Source organism: Chiroxiphia lanceolata, chromosome 2 (genome assembly GCF_009829145.1).
Source record: "Chiroxiphia lanceolata isolate bChiLan1 chromosome 2, bChiLan1.pri, whole genome shotgun sequence".
Classification (NCBI taxonomy): Eukaryota; Metazoa; Chordata; class Aves; order Passeriformes; family Pipridae; genus Chiroxiphia; species Chiroxiphia lanceolata.
This window is the reverse complement of record NC_045638.1, coordinates 116,362,852-116,389,572: the sequence shown is the minus strand read 5'-3', so window position 1 is coordinate 116,389,572 and position 26,721 is coordinate 116,362,852. Positions and strand designations below refer to the sequence as shown.

Here is a 26,721-nt window from a genome sequence, read left to right as displayed (position 1 = left end):
GAAGGAAAATTAATTACAGAGGCAGTTTTCAAAGAAAGCAATATCCAGCTGTTTGCAATACATCGCAGTAGTGCCAAGCTTCTGGCTGTGAAACATCCAACAGGCTGTAACTTAGGTAAGGAAACTGCTGTCTATCCTCCTCTCTAATTTTTTCCACCATTTGAATTGCCTTTGGGAAATTCTTACTGATAGACCATTAAGTGTAGAAGGTGTACAGCATGTATTTGGCTCCCGGGATGTAGAAAACTGATTTTCACCTTACTTTCTAATGGAATAACTCAAACTGCCTTCAGAGAAACACACCTCTGAACAAAGTAGGGACACTGTTTCTGGCTATGGCCAAGTAGTAGGTAAAATTTCACTAGAAAGACACGTGTTGATCCTGGATAAGGGAGGATTATTTTTCTTTGGGGGTAGTGGGTTTTGTCATGTTTATCTGAGCATGTCATATATTTAGTGTAGATCGTGCAAAGAACTGGGGTACTGTGGAAAAGGTAAACTCAGTTATGAATGTGTGCTTGCTTACTTACTTACTCAATGCATCATAGTTATAAGGACTCATTATTACAAATTATATGGCATCCAGAGCCTAAGTTATAGAGGAAAGAATAAACTCAAACAAATTAGTTTTACTTCTGGTAAATCTAGAAGCAATTCTTCAAATCTGTATTCAAATTATGCACTTATAAAGGTATACATCATCTCCAAGGACTCAGGAACTGATTCAGGTACTTGTTAAACAATAAGCATAATTGGTAACTTTCACTGCTTCCCTTATTTTGAAATAAACCACTTGACAGGAAAAAAAAATTGCAGGGCTGTTAACACCTTCACCTGCTCAGCAATTGTTTGTCCTCCCAAAAGTCAGGATGCAATATGAGCTGTGAGAAGATCACACTGTTCTCCAATTTCCCTTTTACTGATGCAAGAAATGTGCCAAACGTTGCATTCCAGAGGTGTCATCCAAAGTGAGACAAGGTCTCTAATACATGACACCTGGCTTCCTGCCTCTTTTCCTATGCTCTTGGAATAGCATAGGAACGCCTGAAGTATGACTAAGGCACTAGATCAAGCAACACCCCCTTAGAAATTATGCACTGGCAAGCACATGCCCTCCAAAACTGAAGCTGAAGAAGCCTCCTGTGGAGCAAAGGGGAATATTATTTGTAGTTCTAGACCTGAACATTAATCACAACAAGGTCAGACACATGAACAAACTCTATACATTTAAATGATTCAAAGCTATTAAACTGAGCTTGTAATACTGTGTTTTCACCATGGCTATCCATGCTTTCCCTCTCATAGTTTGACACACTTGTAGGCTTGTTTTGTCTTTGAATACAAGTCCTTGTTATCATTAATGGATTTTCCCCATATGATAGTACAGCATTTCCCACAAGGAATTTCTAATGCTGACTGGGCAGGTGGGTCACCACCTGTAAATTTGGTTTGTATAGCACAACAGGATGAAGGAAATGACAATAAAAGCAACTATCCTCAGTAAAGGTCATATGAAAGCTCATATAAAGGATTCCAAGTAATTCTTATTTTTTTTTTTAAACAGTCAGTGTTTGATAGAAAACTTTTTTTCCCCCTCACAAAATGTTCCCTCAGTTCAGGTGGAAACAGGTTTCCTCCCCAAAATAGCAGTCACTGACTGCAAACAAACTCAGATGGAATTTTTTGAGTAGCTGCAGCCAGTCCTCCTTGCATTTTACCATGCACGAACAAAGTACACATCTCATGCACTTCAGAGTGATACAGAAAGGGAGAATCAAACAAATGGTGTGGTTTGGTAACCTGGAAATGTAGAATCTCGTAAATATGACCATCTGTCAAGATTGTACATTTTACGTGAATATGGTGAATCATAAATACACTACTGTATCAGTCTGCAGAAAAATGGTCATTTTTGATGCTGAAGGACTGAGTGATTGAGGGGATTAGTAAGCACTAAAAGAACAAAAACCCAGTCCATTTAACTATTCAGAACATCAGATAAGGTGAATAAATGGTCTTAGCATAGTTCTCAAGGTGCAAGAGCCCACACCATAAAACTGTTAACATTAATTTATACTTTTACTGGTGCTCTGCAGAAAGATCTGAACCACATCACAGAGGCCTGAAGCTTATACACATCCTGCCTGAGCTACAGCTTTTATTCTCAAGGACTGTTCATTTGGAACTTTCTGTGAGCACTAAAACTTAGAAATATTTGCTAGTCTGTTCTACCTATAAATCTAAAAATAGGAAGGAAAAAGCCATTAAAATTTACCATTGGCTTCTACCTTTAAAGGAAAGTATAACCAACAGAGAGTGGGAGAAGGATGAGTAATCCTGGCACCTATTCTATATTTTAGCTCCTTACATCCTTTATTGTTTGCTTTGCTGTCACATAGGTCCAGGAATTTACCATTTGTAAAAGCATATATCAACAGTATATATATAGCACAGGATATACCAACTACTGAATTGTATGAGCAACATAAAAGGCCAGGTTCTTCCCTGGTGCCCCTGAATACAACCCAGCATGCTCTCACAAATCTGAATCCCACCTAACATCAGATTTTAAGTCACAGAAGTATCAGTCCTTTACGACATTAATTTAGGACAGGACTATTTTTGTTATTCTAGATATTTCCCCTAAAACAGGCAGGCTGGGAGTGGTGCCTGCAGGAACTTAATACAGACTGCAGCATCCCACCTCCTGTCCCTGTGGGAGGCTGCAGCCTGCACACACACACACATAAAAGTTCCCTCCATGTGGGCAGCAGCTCCCACCTGTGGAGCAGCCTCCCTTCATACAACCACCCACTCTCTCCCTTCATTTTCCATCCCGATGCAGGGGAGCCCGTTAGTCCCCAGGAAGATGACAGGCACAGTTCAGTCTGGTTGTTATGTTGGGCACAGGGAGGGAAAAGAAATGGCAATATAAAGGGTGTTCTTCTGTTTGGACTGGAAAAGGCTGCTAGGAATTAGGAGAGGCTGGGGACAAAGGCTACCAAGGAGCTGAGCACCAGCAGTGGTGTCAGCAGCAGCCCCTACCTGTGCAGCCAAGTGCTTTTTACACACATACTGCATTCTGTTTGGCACACTGTAGGTTTTCCATCTGGGCCTACTGAGCATTATGTCAATCCATGCATTCATACAAGTCAAGTCCTCTAGAAGGAGGAAATGGTTGCACTTGGTCCTTCCAACCTGTCGTGGTTTAACCCCAGCCATCAACTGAGCCCCACACACCCACTTGCTCAAACAACCCCCTCATCTCCCCAGCTGGGAGGAGAATTGAAGTCAAAAAAAGATAAAACTTTTGGGTTTTACTGTTAAATAATTTTACTGTTAAATAATTGATACAAAATAAACTATAAAAATCCTAGTAGCAACAAAAAGGAGAGAGAGACTCAAGAGAAACAAGTGATGCTCAATACAATTGTTCACCACACTTGTTCAGTGTGTTCCTGAGTCAGCCCTTCCAGCTAACTCCCCTCCAGGATTGGGTATTGGTATGGAATATCCCTGTGGCCAGTTCAGGTCAACTGTCCTGTCCATGCCACCTCCCAGCTTCTCCACACTGACAGAGTATGAGACACTGAAAAGTCTTAGAGTAAGCACTGCTCAGCAACAACCAAAACATTGGTCTCTTACCAACTTTATTCTCATATGAACTCCAAAACTCAGCACTGCACCAGCTACCAGGAAGATAATTAAGTCCATCCCAGACAAAGACAGGACACTACCACTGAAAAAAGATGTGGTCTACTGAAAAGATTACTCTGCCCTCCTCCCCAGGAGAACCTGGTGTTGGTACTTAGACAAATGTTTATGAGACACGGATTAGAAATGAGGAGCATTCAGGGAAAAGCTTCTGAGAGCAGAACACAAACTAGACAGTAATTCTCATGCCCTGTTTAGGTTCTCCTGTATAAAGTCTGACTGCATCGGTCTGAAACGTGATAAACACTATTGTGATGTGGATATTGAAAGATGCTTTCTTGCAAAAAGGGAGCAGGTGGAATTCATTCCACATGAGGCTCTTTATTAGCTCTGAATTGTCACATGAATTGTTCACAAACGACCTTCAGATACCATCATTAAAAAATTCAGAGGACAATGTCTAGAAAAGTGAGTAATCTTAGAAAAATAATTAATATGTTCTATACGTTATCTAATATCTACTGATTATTATTTTTAAAACTTCAGAGGCATTAAAATGTTAATTAATCTTAGAATTTCTTTATATATAAATTAGCATTTTTCAGTCCATTTCTGATCTCTCAAAGAAAAAAAAAAAGCATAGGCTGATGAATTGAAACCAGCATTTACACCAAACAAGCAGTTCATTCTCCCTCTGTCTGTCACCAATTTATTGACAACTTTCATTTTACTATTTCTACTTTATATTATGCTAGATTAGTTCCAGTTCATGACACAGCCATCAAAGGTTTCTCCTACTGCACAGAAACAGAGAAAGGACTTGCATTGCTGTTTAAATGGTGGTGACACATTGACAGCACAAAAATACCAGCTCGTTTAAAGAGACAAAAATCCAGGTGTTGTATTTTTGGTCATCTTAATTGACATTATCTTCCCCACACCCCTCAAAAATATTCCTTTAAGAAACAGTGAGTTAGGATGGAGCTAGAATAAGAGCTCTTCTCTCCTGAAAGAAGCATGACAGAAACCTTGCCATAGGTTAAATACCCCCAGTTTCCTGAATCCATATCATGAAGATTTTTTCCTGTAGCCTTCAACAGAGTCATGGAGTAACTTAACCACTGAAAAATAAGTTTTCTACTTTAGTGTTTTTTGGGGTTTTTTTGGTGTTGGTGGGTTTTGTTCCCGTTTTTTGTAAAAAGGGAAGCAGATATAATGGTTTCATAATAAAAAGCCTACGGTTTAATACCATCAGTTTTCACAAGAGATGTGCATATGCCTGCATGTGAAACTGTTTCCTATAGATTGATTACAGCTTCATACTGCTTTGTTTTAGGATAATGGTCATAACTGCTATAGCTGTAAGGACAAGAATTGTTCTGTTAAAATAAATGAACTCTGCTTTAAATGCCATTGCCACACCAGCAAGGTCTGCATAAAATACAGAACTGCTGACAAGAAGGGTTAAGCAACCAAAATCTATCAATGCTAAGTCTCAACATAATTGTCTAAATGTCAGCTGAACCTTAGAGGACTACCTTTCCAAATCTTAAAACTAAATATGATTAATAGAAAAAAAGTTAAATATCAATCTCTAGACACAGCATAATGTTTTAAAAGGCTGGTTTTAGAGATAATTAACTAAGGATCCATTCCAGAAAGGTTATAAGTCTCAAGTAGCACAGTCAACATTTTGAATGTTATTAATCCTAAGATTTTAAGCTATTTAAACATTTAGATCTCATTTAAATAGCCTCTCTTATATGTGATTTGCCATATTAACAAGGTCATTTGACAACAATTTTGCACAACTGATGTAAATTACATTACAGATGAAACTCTACTTCCAACTATGTGACTAAAGCCAAAAATTAATAGAAAGAAATCTTCTGCAAATACATGAAAAATTAAAGCTTGATATTCCCAAGATATCCCCATGTAACAATGCCTCAGAGCCCTAAAGAGGTATTCACTGATAGCTGAGTATGATTTGTAACTGTGTCTGTCAACACACATGCACAAACATGAATGCATATGTACATAACCATGAAATGACATTTAAAAGCATTATCAGCTTACATTGCTAATTATTTGAAAATTACATTTGTGTAATTGGAATTCAGTCCTCATGCTTATGATACTCCTTAGACTTAAAATCACAAGCATTAAAAGCTAATGAATCCCCTACCTCCTCATGCAATGCACAGCTTGGATGGAAATCATTTACCAAAAGCTTCTCAATCTCTTATTTCTCTTCATTTTCTATGTGTAGTTCCAGCTATTATTAGTGGCACACTCTTCAAACACTGTTCTAAAAACAGAAACTTAATTCACACATTTCTACTATGTGATGGTTTCCCAAATACCAAATTATTTTCCCAGACTTTCACCCCTCCAAAATGATGGGGATGTATTTAGTATTATATACATTTTAAAGAGGGGTTACTGAATCACAGGGAGTTTAAGGTCAAAAAGATCAATTGATTTGACTTGTGAAGTTTGAGAGGTGGCTAGAAACTGATTTTTCAGCATTCCTGATATTAGACAGCACTTTCTATGTTTATGGCTTTATTGACTATAATTTTGCCTCTGATTTGTAAACACTTTTGCAGGTGAGACACAAGAGAAATGAAGAAATACAACTGAGGTGGCCTTGCCCTTTCCACATCAAACATACACAGATGTCTTGCTCTTCTCACAAAGTCCCTCCTCTTCCAAGGAAGAGTCCTCTCCTCTTCCCCAGTTTCACCCAGTTGCTTTCAAAACCATGCAAATTGCCCCGAGTTTGACCAGGTAACCTTCATTATACACAGTGTGATACATCACCGAGGAGTAAGATTATGATTAAAAGCATTTGCAGTTTCAAGTAACTGGATTTTCTTGTTCTCTCTGTATAGTATGGTGTTTCCAAAAGTCACAGTGTGTGGATTTATGCTTAAATACAAAAATTCCCAAGTATTCATTCCCTGATCAAGAGAATAGAAAACTACACCCAGCATCACTGAAGCAGAGATTTTCGAGACAGTCAGTTGTTCTTCATTCCTTGACTCAGCCAAGGAACTACAAAGGAAAAATGGACCCTTCCTGTAGCCACTTGGGGACCTCCATACATCTTCCAAATCTTACCATCCACTCTCTGCTTGGCAGACAGAATGATGCTGGAAATGCCAGAGGACCAGCTGATATCTATGACCTTTTTCTTTCTTTCTTTCCGAAATCTGAGTAACTCTTTTCTTTTAGGGACACAGCCTTAATTTTTTTCAACATATAGGAGAATTGATTGAGAGGGAAGGAAATATCTGTGACTACTATTTAAAGCAAGAAAAGAGAGAGAGAAATTCTCACTCTCAGCATTCACAATCTCTGGGCACCTTGCCAATGTGCAGGGCCACACTTCTATGTGACACAGCCTTGTGTTTCAAACAGATTAGGAACCAGAATCAAAGCATCTGGTGTTGGCTGTGCAGAACCACTCTTCATAATTATTTTAATACTTTATACTGGCACATATTTCATGTGTCTTAGCCTACTAATACACCATTATAGTCCATGATGTTACTGTGTTCCTCGTTCACCCATTCACTGTGACTGAAGGACATCAGCTTTATTGGTTAGTGTCCGCAGCCTTTGCCTGATGGAGATGGAGGAATGTAGACTGACCATGTGACACGATAAATCCATAGGGATTAGTGATGATGTATATCATTTTCATGCTTGTGAGAGTACTGACACTGTGGTATTACTCACTGATAATGATCCAGCTTTCCAGCATCTGCACCTCATTTCTGTGGAATATTTCTCTACATCAGCTTTTTCCCCTAACTACGACACTATTTTTTTCCAGTTTTCTCCTTTTATTTTCAAAGTCAAAAACATTTTGGAGACTGCTTCAGCCAGCAGCTTCAGCATATTGACCAATATTCCTTTGGCTTCATGTTTGCTATATCACAGCTTTCATTTTACACTTGATATGCTATGAATCTCCCTCTGCATATGTGACCATGTGGGGTTTGATGATAGCACATTACCAATTACTGCTCACAGCTGCAGATCTTTCCCAATGGCATTTTCTTGGTGCTCAGTATCTTATGCTCTTTTTCAGGGCATACCTCACACCAGTTGTGTTGCAAAGGTGTTATTGGAAAAACTAATTGGCATGACATCCCAATTTTGGCTAATTTTTCTATTGATCTTCACCAGTTGCATCATTTTTGTTATTTGTAACAACAGGTATACGTGTCCTAAAGGTCAAGACAGGGTATCAGAAAGACAGGAATTATCTGTAATACCTATTTGATGAATTACCTGTACTGCCTTTACAGTGAAGTATCATTGATAAGGGCAGAAGAGCCTCAGCTTTTAAGAATTTACCAGCTTTCTCCAAAGCCGCTAGGTGAAGTGTATGGGGCAATGTCAGGAGCTTGTCGAGTGATTTCTGTCAAAGAATTCAAAGTATTTGAAGACCTTGAGGACAGATCTTCAGTGTTTGTGAAGAGGTGGCATTCTCTAGCCTGTTAACAGATTGACTCTTCTCTTAATCCTTTTTTGCTGCAAAGACAGTTCCTTGCTTCTGGATGGCATGGAGAAAAGATGCCCTGATTCCAAGCAGATCCGTGTTAACCATTTCCAGCCATTGCTTGGGAGTATAGCTAGAGGTTTAACACAAGTGACATGACATATGTTGTTCCTGGCTTTTCAGCCAACCTGGGAACAAGGAAGGCAAACCTATAACACGGTACTTGTTTTATCTCCTTCCAGTAGTCAGATAACCTTTTATGTGTATGTCTGCAAAGCCCAGGCTTTCTCCTACCAGAGGAACATTAATTCTGTCTATGTCTCAAAGCAGGCTGTAGAGGTGTGTATAGAAGAGCTCTCTGAATATGTATGGTGAAAAAGCACAGATAAAACATATGCAAAAGGTCTGAATTTTCACAAGGAAGCAGTAAGAGTGCAGGCTGCGATGTAACACACAAATTCACAAAGAAAAACCATTGTTAGAGAAAATATGGATATGCAAAAATAAAATTGACAAGAAGTTTTATTCTGCCAGTTAGACTAGGCCATTGACAGATTATGTTATGGGAGAAAATGCTTCACTAATGCAGTTAATGTGGCATTATCCCAGATGTATCTAAATTGCTTTCATTATTCTACACCATGCAGCCTGAATGCTCCTATTTTTGCTATGTTCTTGTCTGCTGGGTTGTTTTTAACTGGCAGCCTGAGAGACCAAGAAATAAAAATTAAATTTTCAAACACTTGGAGATGTTATATAAGCCAGTCTCTCAGTTTTCCCCTGCTAACAAATGGGAATGTTTTCACATCAGCTGGATTTGAACAATCATTTAGATAGCTATTTGCAGTTCATTCAAGGTAGTTGGTGGTTCTCATTGTTCAGTATCTAAGTATATCTGAGTCCAAGATGTATATTTTACAGTATCAAGGGAAGTAGTGAGTCTCTATGAATCCTTCTTTAAGCACACTACACAAGTTTAAATACATATAACCTACAGTGGAATAAAATTTTTCTGGCCTGTTTTGTTTCAAATCTGGTGCTTCCTTTTTAATTCACAGAGTAATTTCATTTCAGCTGAAGCTTTTGTGTTCAAAACTACAGCAGGAGGTGCTACAAAGCCTCAAAGAGACATCAGACAGAAAGAACAGCTCATAGCTCAGGAAATAAGTAGCAGCATCAGTGCTTCAGCCTCTCAATAATGAATAGCTAAGGAATCTGTTTAAATGGCACATTGCAAATCGTATCTGCTTCAAAGTTATTTCAACCACTGATAATAAATTTATTCTGGGTCTGAAACAGTGAAACCACACACTAAAAATACAGTAATTTCAGGTAGAATGTAAAATTGAGTCTTTACAAATGTTCATGGCCAATATTTTACAAGAGCATGCAAGTCTAGGTCACTCTTACCTTTCTCTAGTCCAGGTCCGGAGATGCACCAAGGAGTCCTGTAAGCAAGCCACCAGCTTGGTGGTGGAGATGTGCTTCTCCTTTTCCCTGTGTGCCCAGCTACTTCCCACTCAGCTCTGGGAGCTGGAAAGCAACACTGAAAATGGCTCTTTGTGTTGGTGAAACAAAGACATGCTGCTGGTACCCCTTCAAAGAGATGAACTGGAAAAGAAGCAGCAAGGGCCACAAAAAGCTTCTAGGCTGCTTTTTCCCACTAGCTTTTAAATTCCTTTCAGCATCTAAGCCCAACAAAGCAACCCTCTGCCTTTGAGGTTGTCTCTTGCTATAGCATGGCTCACATTATATAGCACTGGCTTAGGTATTTACTTATCAATGTCAACCAGTTTTCACACCTGTTGAGTAGAGTTTCTTCACCTGTTTTGCAGAGGAAATCAAGATTGAGCTGAAAAAGGGGAAAAAAACCCAAACAAAACCAGAGCCACTATTGTATATTTATTTAGAAATAGAAACAAATATTGGCCAATTCCAGTAGACTAGCATATTCTAAATGTTTCCAGTCCTGGTGTGAACATCAAAGTTTAAGTGAACTCTAAATAAGCAGTAAGGAATTTTAGGAAAAAAAGTAGGATGCTATGACAGAGAAGTAAGAAGTGGATCCAGTAGTACTGCAGATATGGCAAACAGAAAAGAGTGAAAGATGCAAGAATGTACAAGAGGCAATTTTTGAAGGACCACGATAATAATCCTATTAACCAGGTCAGATTAGGTATTTTGGCTGCAGCACTTTGCAACACATGGTTAGTAGGTGAGATCTGGTCCACCACAAGTAAGAACATAAATCCTTTCTTTGGGTATCTTTAATACAAAAATGTTAACTATCTTTACTCGGTAGACTGTAGCCTCATTCAGTTGTTTGTGTTATTCATCTCTGTGCACTCATTAAAGTGAAACATGGGTAAGTGGATGCAATGGCAGCCCATAATGACAGCTAAAGCATGAGGAAGGGTAATAGGCCCTTTTACCCTCTATGCCTCAAACTCTTATATGTGCATTTATGGATGATATAGTGGTGAATTGTCTCCCTAGATAATAAATAATGCATCACATGGTTCCTCATCATCCCATCCAGAGGATTTTGCTCATTTTGAAAACTTCTTTACTTGCAGTATCATTGGCTCTCCCTTTCTCTTTCAGATAATATTTACCAGTAAACCCCCATGGTTTGATTTCTCTCTTTGGTCTTTATCTCACAATTTTTATTTTTTTTTAATTCCTTTATTTAGAAATGGTTATTGGCCCATAAATTACCAGAATCTTAAACCAATCTAAAGGATTCTGAAGATATTATTAAAATAAGGTACTCATCATTTAAATCCTGTAAGAAAAATTTCTTTACTCCTTCTTCTTTTGGAATAAATTCTGATCTATGCAATTAATTTGTCTTGTAAACCTATGTGCAACCAGTATATATAATTTTTGTAGTAAGAGATTTGTACACAGTAGCACAACTCTACCTGAAAGGATTTAATCTTTTCAAGCTATACTATTCACAGGTCATAGTATAGCCCTGTTTTTTTAATGTCACTGGATAATAATTTAAACTTGTGAATAGCATCACTTTCATTGTGGAGCTTATACGAAGAATTTAAAAAACAAATATTTTTGCTTTTGGATTTTTATACCCTTTTAACTAGAAAATCATCAAACCTTTATTACTGCAGAAAGTAAATACTTTTGAAAAATTTTTTACAGAATTGGAGGACAAAACACTTGTAACTGAAAAAAGTTATTCAAACCTACCCAAATGAAATTATTATAATGAAATTATTATAATTAAGCAAAAGTCACATGCTTAATGAGAGATTTGCATTAGTTGGCTGCTCTGATTTTGACCCACAGACTTATTCAATAGTCCTCCACTTTTTGTTACAGAAAATTTATTATTGTAAGACAAAGGGGTATTAGATATTGACATTTATTCCTCTGGAGATTTGGGATCCATTTTAAAAGACCCTGACTACTGACATTATTAGTGAATTAATTGCTTCTACTGAGTCTGTTCGTGAACAATTATGTAGGATTGCCTCTCTGAAGTCTATAATGAGAGTAGTACTGAAAGCCCAGCACTGCAAAAAAGCGTTTCACCAGTTTTGCCCCAAATAATAGAGTGTTTTATACTGAAGGGTCTTCATTTTTACATTTAGAAAATTTTGTATTGCATTTATAAAGAAGTCTGTTGGAACTAAACAACCAAGCAATTCAAAACTTACCAGCAGTGTCAGCAGAATTATTTCAGGTGTTGCACACACAAGTGCATGTATATACTACGGATTATATGAGATACTATCTTTATTTATGAAGATTCTGCAAATTTATTGGAAGCAATACAATATTTTTTCTACAGCTGAAAAAAAAATCTGCATAATTATGAAGTCAACCGTCTCATAATTACTAATCAAAACTCACAGAGATTATTTCAAGTAGGAGGATACCTACACTGAACGTAGCCCAACAATATCTATTCTTTTAAATGTGGTAGTTCACTCCATTAACGTGCCAGAATTACATGATTCATAGGTCTATAATTATGCTATTGAAGAAAACCAGAAATGGATAGATCATATATGCCTTAAAGCCTCCATATTTTAAAGCAAGGAGGGAGGGAAAAAGGATATAGGAAGATCAGAGTATGTTAGATACAGAATAATCTTCTTGGGAAAATATCCACAGCTGAAGGCAATTGGACAAAGACAAGCATTCACCATTGTTCCATCTTGGACCCTGGAACCTTCATAATTCTAGATGCAGTGCAAACAAAATAATACAAAAACATTTTAAAATGCACCAAAGAATTTTTTTTTTTAAATTTAAAAAGGGAGTATAAAGAAGCACAGAGGAAAGAAAAGGCAACAAAATTTGATAAGAAAAGTTGCAGCTGGATAGAAGATGGTAAAAAATGAAATGACCAAAGGCAGCTTCTAAATGAGAAATTATAGAATTGCAGACTTGATTCATAAATATCTTGTGATTGTGAATGTATTGTGAAATCATGGAGTTTAGCAGTGCAGTTTAGTTTAAGTTTGATATTCATTTATGAAAACTACTGAATCAGGGCCTCGCAAAGGATAATAAATAGGAACAGGCAGAAAACGTGCTTATCCAAACAGGTATTCGTGAAAGGAAGCAAAAGAAGTACTAAAATAACAAAGTAAGAAAATTGTGGAAGAAATAAAGGAGAATTTAAAAAATATGTTACGTGCAAGTTCAGCAGAAAGTCCTTATGCTATGCTTGGAATTATTCACCCACAAAATGTTTTGCTCCTCTGAATCTGAAAAATTACTTTGCCTGTAAAAAAAAGGAAAGTTTAAAATAAGAGAAAAATCAATAGCAGATAGTACAGGAAAAATATTATATTGAAAATGGGACTGTCTCTTAAGTTAAGAAACCTCTATAGAGCTGTGGAGAAATAAAGACGCTTTAGTTCTAATAAGGATAAAGCTCTTTATGAAAAACTGATGACTGAGAAAATGCAGAGAAGGTGTTCCCCTCCCCTACTTCCCCTAAAACCCAAGCAAACAAAATAAATCCTGATAAAGTGTAATATTTAACGAGGGATGTTTACACACCAGAAGAGAGAACACAGCCTACATCTCACACGTGACAGATCCTCCAGCACACGTATGTGCATTTCCTGTTCATCCGCTCAGTGTGCCAGCTCCGTTGGAAACAACAGCACCCAGAAACTTTGCTGACTCTAGCAAAACCTGGCAGGAGTATGAATGGCTTCAAAGACTGCAGATGACAAATAAATTCCTCAGGCAAGTGAACAATAGGTACTGGGATTATCCGGTTACAGTTTTGGGACATCTTCACGGTTGTCATGAACCGGCAGCTCAGCCCCACCCAGCCACTCCCTCGTTCTCCCCCCATGGGATGGAGAATCAGAAGGGTGACAGTGAGAAGACTTGGGGGTTGAGTTTAACAGCTGAAGCAAATTGGATGTGCCAGCAAAGCAAAACAAGAAATACGCTCCCTGCCTCCCATGGGCAGGCAGGTGCTCAGCCATCCTCCCGCACACGTAACAGTGACTTGGGAAAACAAACACCATCACTCTGAAAATCTCCCACTTCCTCCTTCTTCCTACGCCTTTACATGCTGAGCATGATGGTTTGGGACACCCCTTGGCTCAGGTGGGGTCATCTATCCTGGCTGGGTCCTCTCCCAGCTCCCTGTACCCCCCTGGTGACTCGCTGGTCGGGTGGTATGAGAAGCAGAACAAGTCTTGGCTCTGTGTAAGCCCTGCTCAGCAGTAAGGGAAACTTCTCCCTGAATTATCAAAACTCATCCAAATCACAGCCCTATATGAGCTACTGCAAAGAAACTTCACTCTGTCCCAGCCCCAAACCAATACAGCTGTAAATTGAAAATTGAAATATTGCTTCAGATTTAGTTTCTTTAGATTCTCTGTTGTGTCATGTGACATCTTGACAAAAAAAAAAAATCTGAACCATTTGCCAAATGGCACTGTTTAGATGACATAGGTTAGTCAGGAGAATCTAAATGCTATGTCCAGAATTGTAGAAATTTGTTGTTTAAAATAATTTATTTGGGCCATTCCTGTTAGAAGCACTCTCTTGTGCCTAAGAAACAGAAGCACAAATGCACAGACCTGCATACCTAAATTGGTTATTCAACTAGAGAAGTGACCATCTGAAAGTGCACTTCTAGGAATAAAAAATACACGGTGATTACTAGAAAAGGCACACTTATGGATTATGATTAATAACCACATATCATAAAATAGAGAAATACATAACAGAACCAGATGACTAGTCAGTTTTTCCACCACACCAATAAAACTAATTCATATTTTTCAGGGTATTCTTAGGCGAATTTTGGGTATGAGGTTAAAAGTGATCAACAAACATTAGATGAGATAATGCAAATGGCTTCAGCAGAATAATTTAATAATAGGCCTTTGCCAAATAGCTCAAATTATCTCATTCCCTTTCTCAGAAAGGCTTCTTCTGGTAAGAGGCTGAAGATTTCAAAAAGCATCAAAATAGAAACTCTGAAAACCTGTACAATTTCAAAATGAAAGAGAGCCTTTCTGAAGTTTTCCTTTTTAATCATCCCGTTATATGTTACAGAGGCCACATTTTTCCTCTGTTAAACTTTGTGGGACACAGATTAAAAATTCGCAGCAGACAGCTTTGTGCAAAGAGCACTGCACTTGCTTCCCTGCACCTTGCCCTTGAGGTTACCCTTTTGCTTGGCTGAAGAACCACTCCTGAAAAGGGATAATATCAACATCAGCACCAGTTTTCAGCATAAACCACGTGGGCAACTGCTGACACCCCTCCTAGTCTGGGAGGGGTGGCAAAAATCACAATTTTAAGACCTCCTGGGTCTGACACTGTCCAGTGCCGAGTGCCCAGCTCAGCAGTGGCTGCAGGATTGGTCTCCAGCACTCTCTTTTCCACCAGGGAAATGACAGAGGGAATAAAATGTTGGGCTCAGCAGCACCTGACTCTAGGTCAGCCTGGCAAAGAGCAGGGCAAGGACACGAGGACCAGGTGCACAGCAGGCGTTTTTGGACACTACCTTGAAAAATGGTGCATGGGGAATTTATCTTGTCTACACAGCAAAATGGTTTCTCCATCCTTCTCCAAGTGTTTCCTCTTGGTCACTGGGGCAAGGAAGCCAGCTTAGCCTATACCACTGAGAAGTCTGAGGACAGACTTCACAAAGAAACAAAGCTGCAGGGAACCTCTAAACATCCATACGTGCATGGTATCCACTTTCTGCAAGTCAAAAAAATCTGGTGTAACATAACACAGCCTAACACTTTTCAAATCATGATGGTTTGTGTATCTAAACAGGAGCTGTATCTCTAAATTTCAGAATTTGAACATAAGCCATTTCTTATCACCAAGAAATCTGTTGCAAACTAGGGCAAGTTAGAATTATGCAACACATGAGCAAAGACTATTCTCTGAATAATTTAAAATTATATTAGTAATCACAAAGTATTAATATTATTAATAATTATTCATTAATATTAATACATAACCTGATCATATATATATATTTTTTAAGAAATAAATGTACAGCCAGCTATCAAACAATTGGATGATTAAACATACATATGTGAAATTTAAAAAGAATATTTTTTAATAAAGGACAATAGGAAAAAATAGTAGTGAACATATTGCACTGCCAGCAGTCTCATATCTGTGTGATTAGAAGGTCAATATGTTTGTAGCAGCAAAAAAGTATATATTGTGAGGAATTATAGAGGATGTGTTGTCATGTCAGCTCCCTTCATGCAGTGAAAGGTCACTGATCCCACTGTGGAAGAAAGCTGACAACTTCTGTGTAAGACTGACTGACAGCATATTTGCTGCTGGACATCTTGCCTGGTGTCAAAAGACCAGTGGAAAACTAGGCAGTTTTAGCACTTATGATTTTAAAGCCAAGAGCAAAGTAAAGTCATGTCCAACTTTCATGAGAAATGGCACCTGAAATAGTTCATTACCTATTTATAACCCTTAATAACCCTTGTAATTAACTGTGGTAATAACCCTTTCAGAGAAAATGGGAGGGTTGATTTCTGGTACACGGTTGAGTCCTGCAGCTTTCCCAGTTTAGCAATCGAAGAAAATTGTAGCTGTCACAGTAGTTTACATAGGACAGCTCTGGAAGAGAAAAGAATAAATGTGAGCAACATGTGGTATCATAATTTACCATGCCCTGCTCTTCTTTAGCTCACCTTTCTGTGGGTTTTGGGAGGAGGGATTTGATTTCACCCGTAAATCTCAGAAGAGTTTGCTCTCAAACACAAAGGTCCTGCTTCTCTTTAGATCTCCAATAAGTTACATGACAAGCAACTCCACTGATACAAAAGAGGTTTAAGAGGAATCAGATCCTTACTATCCAGCTGTCCGTGGCACTTGGATAAAATGTGGTTCCTAATTCTCTTTCTGCTTGTGGGGCTGTCTCATGAGCACAGCACCTTGTTACTGTCCTTGAGAAATGTTTTAGAGCTCCATCAGGCTTATTCAAACAATGCACAAGAGTCCTTAAGCAGAACTCAATTACTGTTCAAGTGGAAGAATAGGTAATTGGACAACACTCATCAGTTTTGGAATAAATGATATTAGGTGCCTGATCTGAAAAGCAAACCTTTGGGTTATAAAACAGAAGGAGGATTAATTTAATGAAATACAATCCCAAAATTTCCAGTACTCCTAGGTTAGAAATAATGAAACAAAACCTTTCCACTGTATTTCAGATAGAAGCAAAAGAGGAGGAGCATGTACATTTTGCATTTTAAATTATCTAGAATTCTTTAGAACTAGAAAAGGAACCTTGGTTAGACATTTCTCAAATTATTCTTGTATCAAAAATGTTTCATCCCTATGTAACCTTTATCGAGCTGTGACTCAGAAGCAGCGTTAATACGAAGTTTAATGAATGCAAATGGGAAACTGAAAACTATTCACTGATTTTATTGTACTTTAAATTAATTTCTAAATATAAGCATTCATACAAACATGCATGAATAGAGTCATGTGTGTATATTTTCTTAAATGCACTTTTAGTGGTAACTTTTTCATAAGTATAATTAAAATGTTTCAAAGATATTTGGATATTTGATTGTCCAAAGAAGCAATAACAAATAGGGATTCCTAAACTGTTTGTAAAAGGAAGACACAAAGTTATGAGAGAAATCTAGTCTACATTTCCATGATTTAATCCATGGCATTGCTATAAATATACTAAAACTGAAATGCCAATCAAATCTCCCAAAATCTGGAATATGCTACATGGAGTAACTTGAAGTACACATCTTGAAATATACAAATTATATATTTCAAAGAAATACCTTAGCTAAGGTTAATGAAATAGTGGTGATCTGCAGAAAGTCATGGCTAATTTTTGTGAAGGTTCTGAATAAATGCAAGAAGAATGCTGATTGAAACAGTGTGCAACTACACTGGTCACATAATCAGATATATTTAGACCTGCACTGTTTGTTCAGAAAGAATGCAGCCTCTGGGCTAACTAATTAATTTTTTTTATGGATTCAGAGTCATAATGTAACTATGTTGCCAAGACTATATACTGTTCATATATCTATATCATATAGTCCAACATTATATATAAGTGGTTGCTGCATATGGTTGATACATTTTCATATTTGAATAATGACACTGGTAGCTAAAGAAAATATAAAGGCTATATGTAATTTAAACATACACATTTTACAATCATCAAATTGGGAGCATAAACATATGGCCAAATGGTTCTTTGGGGGAAAAAAGAAAAAAACTGCAACAAAAAAACAACTGAAAAAAACCCCAGTAAATATGTGAATTTAGAGGATTTTAGATTCAAAGTAGCTCAGATTCCTTGTTCCCTGTTGCAGGAGGTGTTACACTTGGTGTGGCAGAGTGAAATATTCATTGCCTTCACTGAGGGTCGGATGTGACCTTGGAGTCTAAATGATTTGAACAGTTACCTCGGGTGAGAGAAAGTGGGGTTTCGGTTCCTGCACTAATGAATGTTCACGTTCTATATTCAACAATAATTGTACAAAATGCATAAATATTTATAGGTGTGGAGATTCTCTCCCCTTGCAGATGAGCGTTCTCATCCTCAGGTGAAGGCTCTGCTCAATTTTCTTGTCAGAGTGTGATTTGACCCCATGGTTTCACCACTGACTGGGTTTAAGAGGTCACTGCTTTGGCCACTCTTCAGTTTACTACTCATTTAAATTGGGCTTTGTGAAAGGAGAAAATGCACATGAATTTACATGTACCCTTTACCTTAATATGTCTTCAGCTATTCCATCCTGGAAGAATATTGTATTTTCGATACCCTATTGATCCTGCAGTACTTTGGCCATTTAAAGGTATGGATCAAATGGTAAGAGAGATCCAAATAAAGAAAAAGAAAGCACATCAGAGAAAACGTATTCCTGTGAGTGAGATGAAGACCAAACCAAAGTGTACACAGTCACTAAGTACATCTTGTATTTAATCTATTTTCCACAGTAGGTAGATCATTTTATGAATTGCAAGAAAATTAATCTGCAGAATCTAAAACCGGAAGTAAATCTGAAGTGAAATTCCTAACTTATTGTTAAGTTTCTAAACTATTTTTCCCTAACTGTGTACAGAGAAAGCAAGTTACCAAGTTTGCTTTTACCCTCTTCAGAATAGAGGTTTCTGAACAGCACATTAACTTTAGTAGCACAGTCAGTAACATTGCCATATTGATCAATAATGGTGTCTTGCTTCTTTTTATTCTTTTTTTTTTTACTATTCAGCAGTGCCACTCCCCATCCATTACATTTTTCACAGAAAAGCTCTGCTGACTCCAGCAAGACACACAAAGAAACTTTGTGCACAATCTATCAGTACAATTCCTAAGAGATGCTGCAAAGGCTGTGAAAAGCAGGATGCTCCCCTTTCCTCTTTGCCTCATTTTAGCCTATTTTCTAACCTCCCTTCCTGAGGATCCTGTGGTAGAGTTGCTCTGTTCACTGATACCAACTACATCTCCTTCTTTCATTTTGTTTTATCTGTCCCTAGTCTCTGTTGCCAGCTGTAAAGTGCTCCATGGTTATTTGAGAGTAGAAAGTTTGAAAGAGGGATGGAGAAGGTTAATTACAGCAGCATAATTAATATTGTTTCCACTGAAGTAAATGGTATTTTTGTCATTTGATGTAATAGAGGCAGGATTACACTAATTATAATTTTATAATCTCCCCATTAGAGAAGTACAACAGCAACTCCATTAAAACATATTGCTTAACATTAGATTCCCTGCTGACAGAATCCATAAACTAGAACTTAAATGTTCAAAACATGAGATGTGCAACACAACGTTATATCAGGCAATATCTATGCTTTTTTGGAGCTATTTTAATCATTCACATTCACATTATGTAAAATTCACTTTTTCCTATTTCAATCTCATAAAATCACACCAGATCTCAAACCATTTCTAAAATATATTGATTTTTTTCCCTTTGTAAAGCAGGAATTTCAGCTTAATAAGTGAAGAAAGAGCTCAGCATTAATTTAGCACATGAAAATTGCAACTGTGGGGATAAACAGACTACTGGAAAGTGTAGTCTTCTAACCCACTATCAATTATTTTGATTTTTTAAAAAATCTATTTTACATAAGTAAATAAAGAAGGTCATGTATTATCATGGCATTTGGAAAACAATCACACTTCCAGGTCTTGCCTTTGTATTACTTATCCATGAGTAACAGGAGGAGGGCCATGAAGCCCTTCCAAAGTACTGCAGAGATGTGCTTTCTGGAACACGTCTTTTAGAAGCTACATTTTCACTAAAATTAACAAAGCCAACTCAGCAGAAAACTTGATGACAGATTCTAAACACCTGTGGGAAGTAGGTCAGTATTAGAATTTCCACAAAAAGAAAACAACCAACAACAACAACAAAAAAAAACCCCTCTCTGTAAACCTAATTTAATTATGTCAGCTATCAAACTGATGCCTTATATAGAACAGCCCCTGTAACATTTTTTAAACTGAAAAGACGCTGTGGAGAGGTTATTAAGAGATGGATCCATCTATCTACAGTAATTTCACTTCCATGCAAGCTTTGCAAGATCTGTAGATTTGGCAGGAGTCACATCTATTGTGGTGTACAACCAGATAAAGATTTCTTCTATTCAGTCCTTCAAATTGGTTCATTAGTATGGATATTTTTACACAGATTTTCTTACTTCTTTACATATGGTAAGGATAGCATCTTTTACATATTTCCTACTAACTTACACTTAGCACTTTTGTTCTTTCTTGTCAGAATCATAAGTTTTTACGAACAAGACAGGTATTTTAAAAATAAAAATTGTCAGGAGTTTTATAGATGGTCACTGTTTAACTGTTTCTTCTTGCTTCCATTCACACCATTAAACTTCTGTGACCGATGTTTATCCCCAGTTTCGCTATGAAGTTTATGAAGAGGTGGATATTCACAAGCTAGAACAAAAACATCTGTATAAAATGAATCTGTATTCACTACATGCCCATAATTACACTCACAACCCCAGAAGTTTCTATAAGCTGCTTAAAGGTACATAGCCCAGGGCCATATTAAAGTAGATGGTGATGCATCAATGTTGAGAGTAATTTTTGGGCACCTTATTCCAATGATTTCTCTCGTTAAAAAAAATGCTGAACTGAGTTTATAAACTAATGAAATGAAAATTTTAACATCATATCAATATTCACATTAGTTCATCACCTTGGAAGATCCCTAAACCATAAAAAATTGTCGCTTTCTTCAACTACCTTTAATTGCTATGCTACAGTTTTTTTTAGCATTATCACAACCTGCTGAATAGATACTTTTCTTTGAGCTAGAGAGATAGTTCAAAATTGGCAACTAAAGACAAAATTCTAGCTAGTGAAATGATTCTTCTGTGTTTGCTCATATACGTGTCTATTACATAGATAAAATCACACATTAGAGCCCACTGCAGCTATATATACAGTAACCTAAACTAACCATTAGCACACATTTTAAAAACTATCAATAGGTAGTCAGACTAAAAATACTTGAAGTACATTTCCAGAGGAATCAGCCTCTTTCAGTACTTGTTTCAAACAGGTTGACTAATGTCTGGCCGTGCATTCCTGGGCACAGTGGACATGAGTCTGGTTTTTATACAGCTTCTCTTCTGCTAAAGATCCCTCACACAACCAGGGCAGAAATAGGAGACTACCTGAGAAGCTTTTAAAATCTCAATATTGTTAGAAACAGTTTTTTCATTGGTCGAGAAGTAATTTCAACTCCAAGTTTACAATTTCTACTTTTTTTTTATTTTATTTTAGTTTGATGAAAAAAACCAGAAAACTACTAACAGTGTTCATAATGGAACCATATGTTAAAACTAAAAAGGAGATAAAATGTGTAATTGTATCACTATGACTGAGATTCACCAAATGTCTCAAATTCACTTTTTAATATGCAGGATGTTAAACCCATACCCTGTACATCAGTACTGAAGCTTTTAAATAATCATATTTTCAAATTTATAGCTTAGCACAAAACAATGGGATAAATTTTGCAATGCATTGCCCACATAAGCAAGCAAACCACAGTGTTGAATCAAAGGTGAGGGGGTTTTTTTCTGTGTGTTTGCTTTACAAAATGAGTTCAGTTGAAGAATATAGAGTTATGATAAAACTTTAATGATGGAAGGGGCACTTGGAAATTGAAAAGCCATTATTTCTCCCTCCAAAATTGTGAATCCTACAATAAGTACTCCTGGAAAGCTTCATCTCTTTAGGAACCCTATAACACTCCAGAAACATAAGACCAAGCAACATCTTCCTCTGCATTGCCAAAATACACAGTTCTCAGTAATTAAAAACTAACAAATCTGTTTGTTGTTAGTGGCACAAAAGGAACTAAAGAGCCTGCAAGAGCACGGGGAGGATGCAGCAGCACTGCTTTCAGGTCAGTGCCTGGAAGAAGCAGATTCCCATGTGACAGAGGTTACCAGTCTTTCAGAATTACAAGGTGAGTTAGGTTTTAGTGAAAGCTGAACATCATTTAGATAACAGGGAGAGTTGACAAGGCAGCCCCGGGGGATTGCTGTTACTGGAACCCATCCATCCATCCATCCTCCCATCCATCCAGCTTTTAAATCCCCTCCCTGAGCAAGTTACTCAGCAATAATCTCATAAATTCTCATAAATTCCAGACTACAGTAGAAGTAAATTGATGTCTTACTACAGCTCTGCAAAAATCAAAGTACTTCTGTGAGACTGTGTCTTACAAAATAACTTCCATGTTTAGAGTCTGGCATATGCAGAAGACTTATTAATGAAGATTCCTTAAATTAAATATTCTCAAAGTACCATTGGGGGAGTAAGAGAAAGAGTTTGAAAACAAATAACACCATAGTTTGGTCACATATTTGAGACCAGAAGGCCAAGTTTCATTTCTTGTGTTGAGTTTGGAAAAAAGGTCTTGAACTTAGGTCTTTGACATCTCTGGTAATATTCATGTCATAGTGACCTTAGTCTCTCTCTCTCTTTGGCTAACTTATCACAATTAGCTTCAAAAAGTGAAGTCACAATTAAATTTCTTTTTAAGGACACAATTATACTTCACCCAACCTTATTAGTTACCTTAATGGAATTTCAGGGGGGCTAAACTTAAATTGACAAATATAGCTGTGAAAAAAATACAGTCATAACAATCTGTCCTGAAAAATGTTATCCACTGCAGCTATCACCATGACAGTCCTGTGAATATCACTTTCAGGGTGTTTTCTGTCTGGCCAACTATAATTTATTTGTGTATTCTTGCTGAAGATACATTTTGAACATCTGGTGGTATTTATATGTCTAATTCTTTAACATATTAATTGCATTTTAAAATAAAAAGACTACTGTAAATAGAAAAGTTCCTTTGAAATACTTCCTGTTATCTCTCATCTTTCCCTGTGACTCTCAGCATGCTTTTGTAGTGGGCTTTAGATCTAAAACGTGTAAGTCTTGAAAGGCAAATTTATGTGCATTCATAATACTAAGCAGTGCATAATTATATTTAAAGAATGCAACTGATAAAACACGTCTTCTTTCTCTGTTGTTGCTGATATTTATAACTGGCACATGGAATTTAATATGGATCATTACTTTCCCAGGATTTTACACATTAGCTATGGTTATGGCATTACTCCAGTACTTCCTGATTGTTCAGATGTAAAATATTTTTGAGCTGTACATATTAGAAAAATCCTTTTCATCACATTTGTCTTATTAGAAGAAGACCAAGTCTTACATCACCATAGTGATGTGTTAATTTGTGTGTTGTACATATCTTATATGATTCTAATACCTGCCAGAACACATCATTCTTACTGAGCCAACCATCTCCAGTATGTACACACCTACAAATTATCCATGGATTTAGACAGCAGGCCATTTGTGTGTGTTGATTTATAACATTTCATGCCACCATTTATTTCAGAGGAAGCCCTCCACGTGAATTTAAAAAGTATTGATCCTCAGAAATTCACAACCCCAAGCGCCGGATGGACCTGGTTCTCCCCGGTGGTGCCAATCAACAGGACAAGAAGCAACAGGCAGAAACTGAGGCCCAGGAAGTTCCATCTGAAAATGAGGAAGAATTTTGCTACTGTGTGTGTGACCTTGCACTGGAACAGATTGCTCAGAGAGGGTGTGGAGTCTCCCTCACTAGAGATATTCAAGACCCATCTGTGTGCAATCCTGTGCAGTGCTCTCTGGGATGACCCTGCTGGAGCAGGGAGGTTGGACCAGATGACCCACTGTGGTCCCTTCCAACCTGACCTGTTCTGTGATTCTGTGAAATGAAAACGTTTTGAAATATTTACAAGATAAACTATGCTTTAGCATAGGAGGAGCTCATGACTTTTTTGATTCCTCAAATATTTCTTTTCTATGCCATTTTGTTTAGAATTTTCCTCTGATTGCAGGAAGTGATTTTTTTTTCAATGAAAAAAATGAAACGCAAAGAAACCACACTGACGCTAAGTTTGTATTATTTGTAAGCGCTTGAATTTTGAATAATAATCAATCTAACCAAGCTAAACCAACATGCTATATTTTCAGATCTCATTTTTGACAAATATTATCACTTTCATTGTAATCCTTCATAGACTTGTACCCACGTCTTAAAATTTTAGATGTGAACTCTATTAAAAAAATCATTGGAAATAGTAACAATGACTACTAAAAGATCTGCAAATATCTTTTCAAGACAGAATTATTCACAGGGATGGAACAGGATTGCTATACTCACATACTTATAAAAATATAACCACTCTAAAAATACTAATAATATAACATCTTAGAATTTAAGTATGTCATCCAACGTGTTTCTTTAGTACAAGGCCACATTTTTCAACCTATTGTTGGAGATGCAAATAAATGAGTTTTGTAACTTCTCTGAGTAACCAAAGATTCTTCTTTTTCTAAGACTCACTCAAAAAGGAGACTCCATCTTTGCCAGAAGCCCACAAAATTTTACATGAATTATGCAATGTAGTGACAAATTTTATTTCTTTTTAGTTATAGCTAGATATTTTTTACAGTAGGAAAAGTTCTATGACCACAGGGTGTAGAAATCTTTCTACTTGATATAGTCCTCAAAATAGCATATAAAATAAGAACAACACAAAAAAAAAAAAAAGAGACACAGGGAATAACAGGCCTGAAATCCTTCAGCCTTAATGATATATGTGCTTCACTAAGGACTTTTCTTTAACATATTTTCTTTTCAGCATGCAGCACTGAATAATATTTACCACTATTTAAAAGCCTAGGCAGTGTGAAAACTGTTGAAAGAAGAAAACACGCAAAGCTAACTAAACTGATAAGGCTGTGATGATTTAAACTACCATTAAATAGGAAAAATTCCCATCTTAGAAGTGTTCTTTATAAACACCGTGCATTTTTTTCCAGATGGCTTCATTCCTTTTAGCTACACAGAACTTGTGCCCATTTCCTGCCAAGTTGGATCTGCCCATAATAGAAATATTTAACTCGCACTACATACACTAGTCTTGCAACTGATATAAAAATCAAAATTCATTTTGGTATTATAAACTACACTTTTCTCTTACTCAGGTTGTGATTGCATGTGTCTTTACTGAAATGCTCTTAATACTTTTATCATACTTCCCTAAAAGTCTATCTGTGTATCCCCATCCTCCCCATCTTTTTGAATTCTACTTCATTTCACTGGTCTTCGAATGATCTTATATAAAAAAGGTCAAAAAAACTGATTTGAAATCTCCTATAAAATCTATATAAACACCAGTGATGACTCAATTATATTGCTGTGAACAGTGTTCCTTAAAACAAAACAAAGATTTTTGAGGGCTGGTAATATTAGGTGCTGAGAGCTCTACCAAGCTGTGAATGTATAGCAGTGACAGAAATTAAAAAGCAGATATCCTCCCATGATGAAATTCCCCCCAACTCGCTTCAAGATTACGTGGTTGATGGAAGTACAGCAAATTCTAATTTCTAGAGGGAATAATGAGTTGTAGTTGCAATAATTTAAGGAATAATGTACCCCAACTGTACTTAATAAGGCTATAATTCCATCAAAGGCTTCGGGGGACATCATAAACCATGAGAGTGAAACTCAAGTGTGTTCCTCATGTCACCAGAAGGCTGAGATGGAATTACAGTCTTAATTTATATTCATTTTGAAGGAGACTTATTTAATATTGCACATGGATCATGATTAATGCCTTTGGAACTGCCAAAAACTATTAGCTGTGTTCATGGTCTTTTGAAGCCACCAAAAGTCAATTAAGCCACTGACTAGTGATTCTCAGCAATTCCTTTTTTTTTAAAGCCATGGTTTGGCCAGCACAAACTGTGTGGCCATGTTAAAGTTAATATCAATTGTGTCATATATTTTTATTACTTTTCTTCTTCATATTGAGTGAAAATGGGAAATATTTCTTCTGTCTAAAAGCATAACTCTTTTTTTATAGAATTTCATTGCAAATTAAGGGGAAAATTAATTGGAAGCATTTGGTTAACTTAGCCACTGAACACCACAGAATGAATATGGTTTTGTTAAAGAGATTTTTCAGTTAAATGCCAATAATTTGTCCACATCATATGTGAACTAACTGAACAAGGGGATGCTTTAGTAAGAGGAGGGAATCCTTTTTTAGTGTAAGACCTCAGGTAATCTGTTTTAAAATGCAAGGTTGCCTAGAATAGCCCAGAGAGCTCACAGATGAAAGAGTTTTAGCATGGGGGGTAAAAAAAAGTAGAGGAAATCTCGTTAAAATAATTTGTGAATCAAAGTTTCTAAAGTTAAAATAATGTTCAAATAATCTTCTGGTTACTCAAGGAGTTCTCTCTTCCTCTCCTACACAACTATCAGTTCAGGATAAAAGAACTTAAGAGATTCTTTATTTGGTCAGACCACCTAATCCCATACACACTCTCCAACAAAGGAGAAAAGAAATGAGTGTGAGGGAGTGTTAGGGAGCCTGACCAATTTGTGTGGAAGTTGGAAGATACTTTCATTCATATTTCCTATTGCATCCATTTATGGGCATGTCATCCTTTA

General features: G+C 36.9%; 1 long non-coding RNA gene across 1 annotated transcript; it reads left to right on the top strand.

The window, feature by feature from the left end:
• Window positions 1-24,041, top strand: LOC116782818. Its single transcript, XR_004355364.1, has 4 exons — window positions 1-115; window positions 10,864-10,937; window positions 22,027-22,152; window positions 23,611-24,041. It is a non-coding gene; the product is annotated as an uncharacterized LOC116782818 (long non-coding RNA).
• The last annotated feature ends 2,680 nt before the right edge of the window (window positions 24,042-26,721 follow it).